General features: G+C 37.4%; 2 long non-coding RNA genes across 6 annotated transcripts in view; one reads left to right on the forward strand and one right to left on the reverse strand.

The window, feature by feature from the left end:
* The window catches only part of LOC128249609 (uncharacterized), a 27,531-nt gene extending 25,680 nt beyond the window's left edge, over positions 1–1,851 (reverse strand). The window contains exon 1 of the long non-coding RNA XR_008265722.1: positions 1,624–1,851. This is a non-coding gene — a long non-coding RNA (uncharacterized LOC128249609). The remainder of the gene's footprint in view (positions 1–1,623) is intronic.
* Positions 1,852–2,160: 309 nt separating this feature from the next.
* The window catches only part of LOC128249608 (uncharacterized), a 41,048-nt gene continuing 35,471 nt past the window's right edge, over positions 2,161–7,737 (forward strand). Inside the window, exons 1-3 of one of the 5 annotated variants that reach the window (XR_008265717.1) lie at positions 2,161–3,942; positions 4,220–4,408; positions 5,839–6,001. This is a non-coding gene — a long non-coding RNA (uncharacterized LOC128249608). The remainder of the gene's footprint in view (positions 3,943–4,219; positions 4,409–5,838; positions 6,002–7,737) is intronic. The other 4 variants (XR_008265721.1, XR_008265718.1, XR_008265720.1 and 1 more) reach the window with 4 other exon arrangements.

A 7,737-nucleotide genomic window follows, 5' to 3' on the forward strand; every position in this document is an offset into this window, starting at 1 on the left:
GCAACTCCATTTAATTGAACAATGCAATCATTACATCAATTTTAAAATGCAGAGCAATCCTCGGCTGCACAAAGACATGGAATTTAATTAAATTAGAACAGATGGACACATTAGTATAATTACACCTGAAATCTCCAAGAAGTTAAGGAGATAGACAAAGAACATGTTGCCTCTACTACAGCATAGAAGTTCCTGTCTTGTTTTCTTTTCCGTTTGTTTTCCTGTCTTGTTTTCTGTCCACCACTACATTCCTCAATCGTACAAATTTAATTTCTGTATACAAATTTAATTTGTGGTCCGTGGGAAGAGCCATTTTAACAATGCGTTCTGCTCTAACTCTTCGAAATGCCTGTGTTAGAATGGGGGCAGCTGATGAAGGAAAATGTTCTCTATGTGGCCTGTGTGTTTTCTGTACTCTGGTTATTAATATATATATATATATATATATATATATATATATATATATGCACATATTATGCAAAACATAATTTAGATTCAGTTGAATAAGGTACTTAAATTGAGGTACCTTGTTAGAACGAACTAATCTGCACACTCGGACAATATCAGGTGAATCTCAAACACTATGGAGAATTCCCCACCTGATATTCTTGTAGTGTATGAAGATAACACGTCCTAACTTAGTGGACAAATCCGCTCTTGTTTGTTCAGACATGTACTTTATATAAATCAACTGGATGTCTTATAAAACTATTCCGCACATGCAATAACAGCCATACCAACAATCCAACACACCTCTATCATCAGCTACTCCACGGATATAGTATGGAAAGATACTTTCCATAAAACTTCCAAAGTGCAGATTCCAGGGTAGGTGAGTAAAATATGAGTAACAATGACGTATAAGTGTCCATAATGAACTGACACTTATATATCTTTGTTACTCATTTATATGTGTGTGTGTGTGTGTGTGTGTGTGTGTGTGTGTGTGTGTGTGTGTGTGTGTGTGTATGTATGCATGCATTCATACAGAGCCGGCTCAAGGTACCAACAACTCAGAGAGTTGACCTGGGCACCATGTGCTCGGGGCCACGGAGGAGGGCGTGACAAAGACAAAAGAATTTTCACGACGGTCAGCTTGTACACACCAAAGTTCAGCTTGCTCGGTGCCAGCAACCCTATGGCCAGCCGTGCATGAATGAATGCATGCATGCATGCAGGTATGTATGTATGAATGTGTGAACGCGTGTGTATGTATATAATAAAATGTGTAAAAGCTTGGGCGGGCTTAAAAGTCATATAAGGGCATCACATGGCAACAATCATGAATCATTTCAATCTTCTTGGCAATGGCTTTTCTCGTGTAACGAGGATACAACTGTGTGATGTATGTACACACACACGTACACACATTAATCACAGAGAGAAAGTTGTTATTAATTAATAAGTAAATTTAATCAAATTAATCATGTTCAGAGTGGTTTCATGTTCAGAGTGGTTTCAACTACTTTCAGAAAGACAACCAAAATATACATACCGTGTGTGTATGTGTGCATATATGTATGTATGTATGTATGTATGTATATATATATGTATGTATGTATGTATGTACGTATGTATATATACACACACAAATACGCACATAATATATGCAATTATACATACCTTAGTTGTTTAGCTTTAGTTTTAGCTGGATGCTTGCTTGAGTTGTTTGTTTGAAAAGTGCGCACGTGGTAACCTTGGCAACGGATTAACTTTCTAGTTTAATCTCGTTTCCTTTCGTTCTTTCCTATTTATTTCACGTGCAGTTTTTTAGTTGCTAGTAATTCATTGGTTGAGCTATACAAGGATTATATAGAGAGAGAGAGCTGGGGTGGGGGGAAAAGGTGGGGACAGGTAGTTAGATTCTATATTATGTAATTCATTACTTGTTGGTCAGTGCGTGTCGAGGTTTATCAGCGCATCAAAATGCAAAGACACATTTGGTACTCAACCACACTTTAATTAACAGGCGTGAGAGGCTAGCCAAGACGGAGGATATTCTGCGTTCGTGGCGGGGGGGGACAGCTACCCACCATCTCACCCCTTCTTGCTACACGTCTGCTAGTGATTTAACGGACCGCGTAGAGAGTATCTGATACTATGAAGAATGGATATATTTATTAATATATATATAGCAGTCAAAGATCCTTCCTTATGTATGACTTTCAGTTTTATGCTGGCGAAAGAAATCACTGGAGAATTTTTTATTTAAATAATTGTTAATGCACCGCATTCGGTATCGATGACGACGCGTTGTAAACATCCGGTTACAGTGAACGCTAGCTAATACAATTCTTCGCCGCAATGTCTGTTGTCAACTTTGAAATTACGATAAGGTTTAACATAGAAATTTTATATACACTCTCTGATACGTATTAAAAGTTCTACAATTTGATTTAATTTTACATACCACTACTTACAAATATAATACCATATATACATATATAAAATATAGGAATTAGTGATACAGTGAAGATGAGTTATGTTTCCTTTAGATCCGCTCTTTTATACACGTGTTCTCCACGGTGGTGTGAAGTTAAAATGTGTATGTGTATTCCTATCGTTTATCTTTTGTTTGTTTCAGTCATAAGACTGCGGCCATGCTGGGGCACCGTCTTGAAGAATACTGTTAGTCGAATGCATCGACCCCAGTGCTTATTTTTTTAAAACCTGGTACTTATTCTATCGTTTTCTTTAGCTGAACGGCGAAGTTATGGGGACGTAAACACACCATCACCGGTTGTCAAGCGGTAGTCAGGGGACAAAGACACGCACAGATACATACATACGACGAGTTTCTTTCAGTTTCCGTCTACCAGATCCACTCAAAGCTTTGGTCGGCCTGGGGCTATAGTAGAAGACACTTCCCCCAGCATACCATGCAGTGCGACTGAACCAAGAATCATATGACTAGGAAGCAAGATTCTTATCACACAGTCACGACTGCACTTGTAGACTAGAGTTAGGAATTTTCTCGTGCACAAAAAAAAAAAGAAAGAAAATTACTTTGGAAATTTTTGCACCAGTAGGTCATGTCAGTTTCCAGCTGTTACGCCCTTGGTGAAGATGTGTAATGTATGCTTATCAGATTTTCATTTTCACCAAATGCAGCAACCGGACATTTTGCATCAAATTTTGTTAAAATCTTGGTGATACTCATGCTCAAACCATACACAAGATTCGGCAGACCTTTGGTAATGACGCCATGAGCAAAACTCAGATCAAGGAATGGCACAACCACTTCAAACATTGCCACACCTAAGTGAAGAGCAAGGCACATTCAGGCAGGCCATCCACAATCCAAAATGAGGGGCTGATGGAGATGGTTTGGCAAATACCTATGGAAGACCATCATGTAACAATCCAAGAAATTGCTCACAAAGTAGGGATAAGCAAAGGATCAGTACGTTTCATTTTAATGGAGGATTTATGAATGCAGAGAGTGTTGGTAAAATTTGTCCCAAAGGTGCTGGTGGAGCAACAGAAGCAACTCTGTATGGAAATAACTCAGGATATGCTGGATTGTGCAAAACCATGACCCAGACTTCATGAAGACCATCATCGCTGGTGATGAGACATAGGTTTATCATCTCTGCTCAGTGTGTGTGAAAATGAAAATCTGACAAGCACACACTACACATCTGTATTCTAAACAGCCAAGAACTTACATGGCCTACTGGCACTAAAATTTTCATGCAAGCACAAGATGAATGATGTCACTTCCAACCCAAAATATTTTGCCCATGTGGCATTAGTTTTAGCAAGAGAAAAAATAAAATCGGATACATTTTGAATGCACCTCATACATATTGGATTGTAACCTTTGATAGAGAGAACGATGGTCACGCTGGAGCATCTTTGATCATAAGTCTACTAAATGAAGATAGATTAGCTTCATCAACAGCAACAGCACCGTCGCTACTGTAACAAATAGAGCATATGGTAATATTTTACTATTTTACTTATATAATTTCAGAATTGTATTTGCCTAGCAAACATACAAAAAACTGTTAACTTCATTTAAACGTTTATTATTTGGTGTCAAAATTTTCATTTCATCACTCTTGTGGAAATTTCGTCAATGACCAACGTCGCAGTTGGTGCAACAAAATTCTTGACACAAAATAGTATAAATGTTTAAGTGAAGTTGACAACTGTTGTGTATTTTTGAATGGATTTTCAATACTGAAAGTGGTTTATATAATTGTTTCTCATCTAGGTACAAGGCCATCAATTTTGAGGGAGGAGGATAATCAATTACATTGATACCAGAAAGATGAAAGACAAAGTTGATACTTCGCAGAATTTGAACTCAAAATGCAATGAGTCAGAAGAAATGTCACAAAGAATTTTGTTCAACTTCCTATTGATTCTGCCAGTTCAGTTAATTTTATTAAACTGAGTGTTGGTGGGTATTTTTCAGACTTTCACATTAGTCCTTTAGCATTCAGGATTATTCTGTTAAATTATTCACGTTGTTTTCAATTAATCATGTATTATTTCATAGCTTTGAGATTTCAATGGTTTGGTCATATATTTTTAGAATGACATTGTAGGAAAGCTGTGAGAAGCAGGATCTAGCCAGTTTGAATATAAAACTGGTAGAATATGTGGGCCAGACACAGCTTTTCATATATTAATGGGTTAAATGTGTACAACATTAAAAAAATATAGATTAACAATAAACAAATTACAGAAAATTACTCTGGATTGAGATGATGATTGTTCTGGTGAAAGAGGCCAACAATTTTTCTGATGGAAAGTTGAACATCAATGAAGATATAAACTAACTATACTTATTCAAGGAGGGTAGCTGTGGTCTTTAGAATTTATTTATGTCATATGAAACATGCATTGTGACACTGAAGCAGCCGGGGGGAAATACAGGAGGAAGAAAACATGTATGGAAAATTGATAAGGAGTTTACAAATCTAGTACCCAAGATACTCTTCCTGTTTTATACCTATTGTTAGTGAAACAATAGGATATATACCAACCTACACTGGCAGAATTGTTAGCCTGCTGGACAAAATGCTTTGCAGTATTTCACCCGTCGTTTAGTTCTGAGTTCAAAATCTGCCAAGATCAACTTTGCCTTTCATCCTTTCAGGGTCGATGAATTTAGTACCAGTTGCATACTGGGGTCGATCTAATCGACAGGCGCTCCTTCCCCCACAATTTCAAGCCTTGTGCCTATAGTAGAAAGGATATATATACCAACCTGCCTGGAGAAAAGCATGACTGAATTTTGGTTCTTGGAGAAGGAATGTGACTCTTTAATTCATATTCTACAAATGATCGAGATTATCTGAGATGACAAAAATCTGCAAGATTTTAAAAAATAGTAAACTTCCTTAAGGTGTAAAAGATGGTGAGCAAAACAAAGAGTATTTCATTTACGACCTTGCTACTAGGTAGGTGTCCAATTAGAATTAAGTGTAAATTAAGAAGAGAAAAGAAAATATACATGCAAACATACACACAGATATGCATGCATATACCTACATACATATGTAGGTACATACATATAAACATACATACAGACATACGTACATACATATATATATATGTACACATGCATACACGCACACATACATTCGTACGTGCGTACGTACATACATACATGTATGCATGCATGCACGAATGCACACACATACATACATATATAGTTCTTATTGGAACAGAAAATTATTTTATGTCCCAATATCGTAATTTCTTCGGATGTGCATTTAAGATTTGGCTTTCCTTCATTTGTCATAATTGTTTAGTTTTATCTCAGCTCATCCAGCTGAATCGTTCACATTCTATTCTCATCAAAGTTTCTGTTCCCATTTTTAGACAAACACCATACAAAGAAAAAGAGGAATAAACATTTTATTACGACAGACAGAGGGAGAGAGTGTGTGTGTGTGTGTGCAGACGCTTGCAAAGACACCTGAGAACTGACAGAGCTTCAGAAAAAAGTATGATACAAGGGAGAACACTCTTATAATACTTTAAGGTAAATATCAAAGAGACGAAAATTATACACAATCGCTAATACATAAAGTACTCCGAAGAATACGCATTAAATGGTATTCTCGAGATTTTTTTTTTTTTTCAACAAATATTCATAAAATTACGAATAATTTAGGGCTGTGACAGAAGAGAAGTAAATAACTTAAACGATATAAACAAAATATGGCAAATCTGGAAATGTTATTACATATATACTCTTCCTTTATTTTAGCCTTTGTGTGCATGTAAAGAAATTGTAATTTAACTGGTTTGTTTGGTCATTGGGGGAAAATGTCATTTGGTATTTCTTATGGTTCTGAGCTCAAATCCTGCGGAAGACAACTTCGCTTTTCATTCTTCAGGGATCGATAAAATGAAATATTTGTCTAGTAATGGACAGGATTTACATGACTAATCCCTGCCCTCCCTACATGTGCGTGTGGGGAGAGCAGTCTAATGATTGTTTCAATCATTAGACTAAGACCATCCTGAGGCACCGCTTTGAAGAACTTTTAGTTGAATGAAACGACCTCAGGACATTTTTTTTTAAAGCCTGGTACTTAATCCATCGGTTTCTTTTGCCGAACAGTTAAGTTGTGGGTACGTACACATACCGACACCGTTTGTCAAACGGTGGGAGGACAAATACACACACACACACACGTGTGTGTATATACGACAGGCTTCTTTCAGTTTCCACCTACAAAACCATCATGTGATCTAGCTGGCTGCATGTATAAACTCATGAATTTTTAACTTCTAACATATTCATTACTAGACGTGATTTACTGCATTGACTGTTTACAAAAGAAAGATGCTGGTAATATAACTGGTGACTGAGAAGAAAAAACTACTGAGTCTTGTAAAAGTTTAATATCGTGTTTGATTGTCCAAAGTTGTTTGTTGCTCAAGATGATCTGTCCGAATGTCCAAGGTGCTCTTTTCTTAGTGGTTCGCCTTCTGTGAGTGCCCAAGGTAGTCTATGCAAGTGCTTGAGGCTGTCTGGTCTTAGAGGTCTGCCAAGGCCATCTGGCTGAGTTAGGCACCAAATGGTCTTTAAAGGATGAAAAGAGAACAAATTCTAGATCACCCAAAGAAACAGATCATGCCACAGCTTCACGCTGATTGGTTGATTTATAGATCAATCACATGAAACCGTGATGGCTTATTTGTGATCCTTAACAGAACATCTTATATTTGGGGTTTGAATCCCTATATATCACACCAACCACAAACCAAATGTATCTGTTCACCTCCAACAATAGAGAGCAGTTACCATGTTCCATTCTGTAACAGCCATTTCTGAAGAGTGCAAGGTTACATAATCAGACTGATATCTAACACCCTGTTGAACCCCCAGTGCAAAACCAATTGGTAACATCAACCATAATGGATATATAATACTGTACACTTCGATTAATATCTATCTATATATATATATATATATATACATATCAGTGCCCCTGGACTGGCTCTTGTGCCGGTGGCACACAAAATACACCATTTTGAGCGTGGCCATTGCCAGTACCGCCTGACTGGCTTTCGTGCGAGTGACACGTAAAAGCACCCACTACACTCTCTGAGTGGTTGGCGTTAGGAAGGGCATCCAGCTGTAGAAACTCTGCCAAATTAGATTGGAGCCTGGTGTAGCCATCCGTTTGCACCAGTCCTCAGTCAAATCGTCCAACCCATGCTAGCATGGAAAGCGGACGTTAAACGATGATGATGATGATATAGTAA

The sequence above is a fragment of the Octopus bimaculoides genome, chromosome 16, assembly GCF_001194135.2.
Source record: "Octopus bimaculoides isolate UCB-OBI-ISO-001 chromosome 16, ASM119413v2, whole genome shotgun sequence".
NCBI classification, from domain to species: Eukaryota; Metazoa; Mollusca; class Cephalopoda; order Octopoda; family Octopodidae; genus Octopus; species Octopus bimaculoides.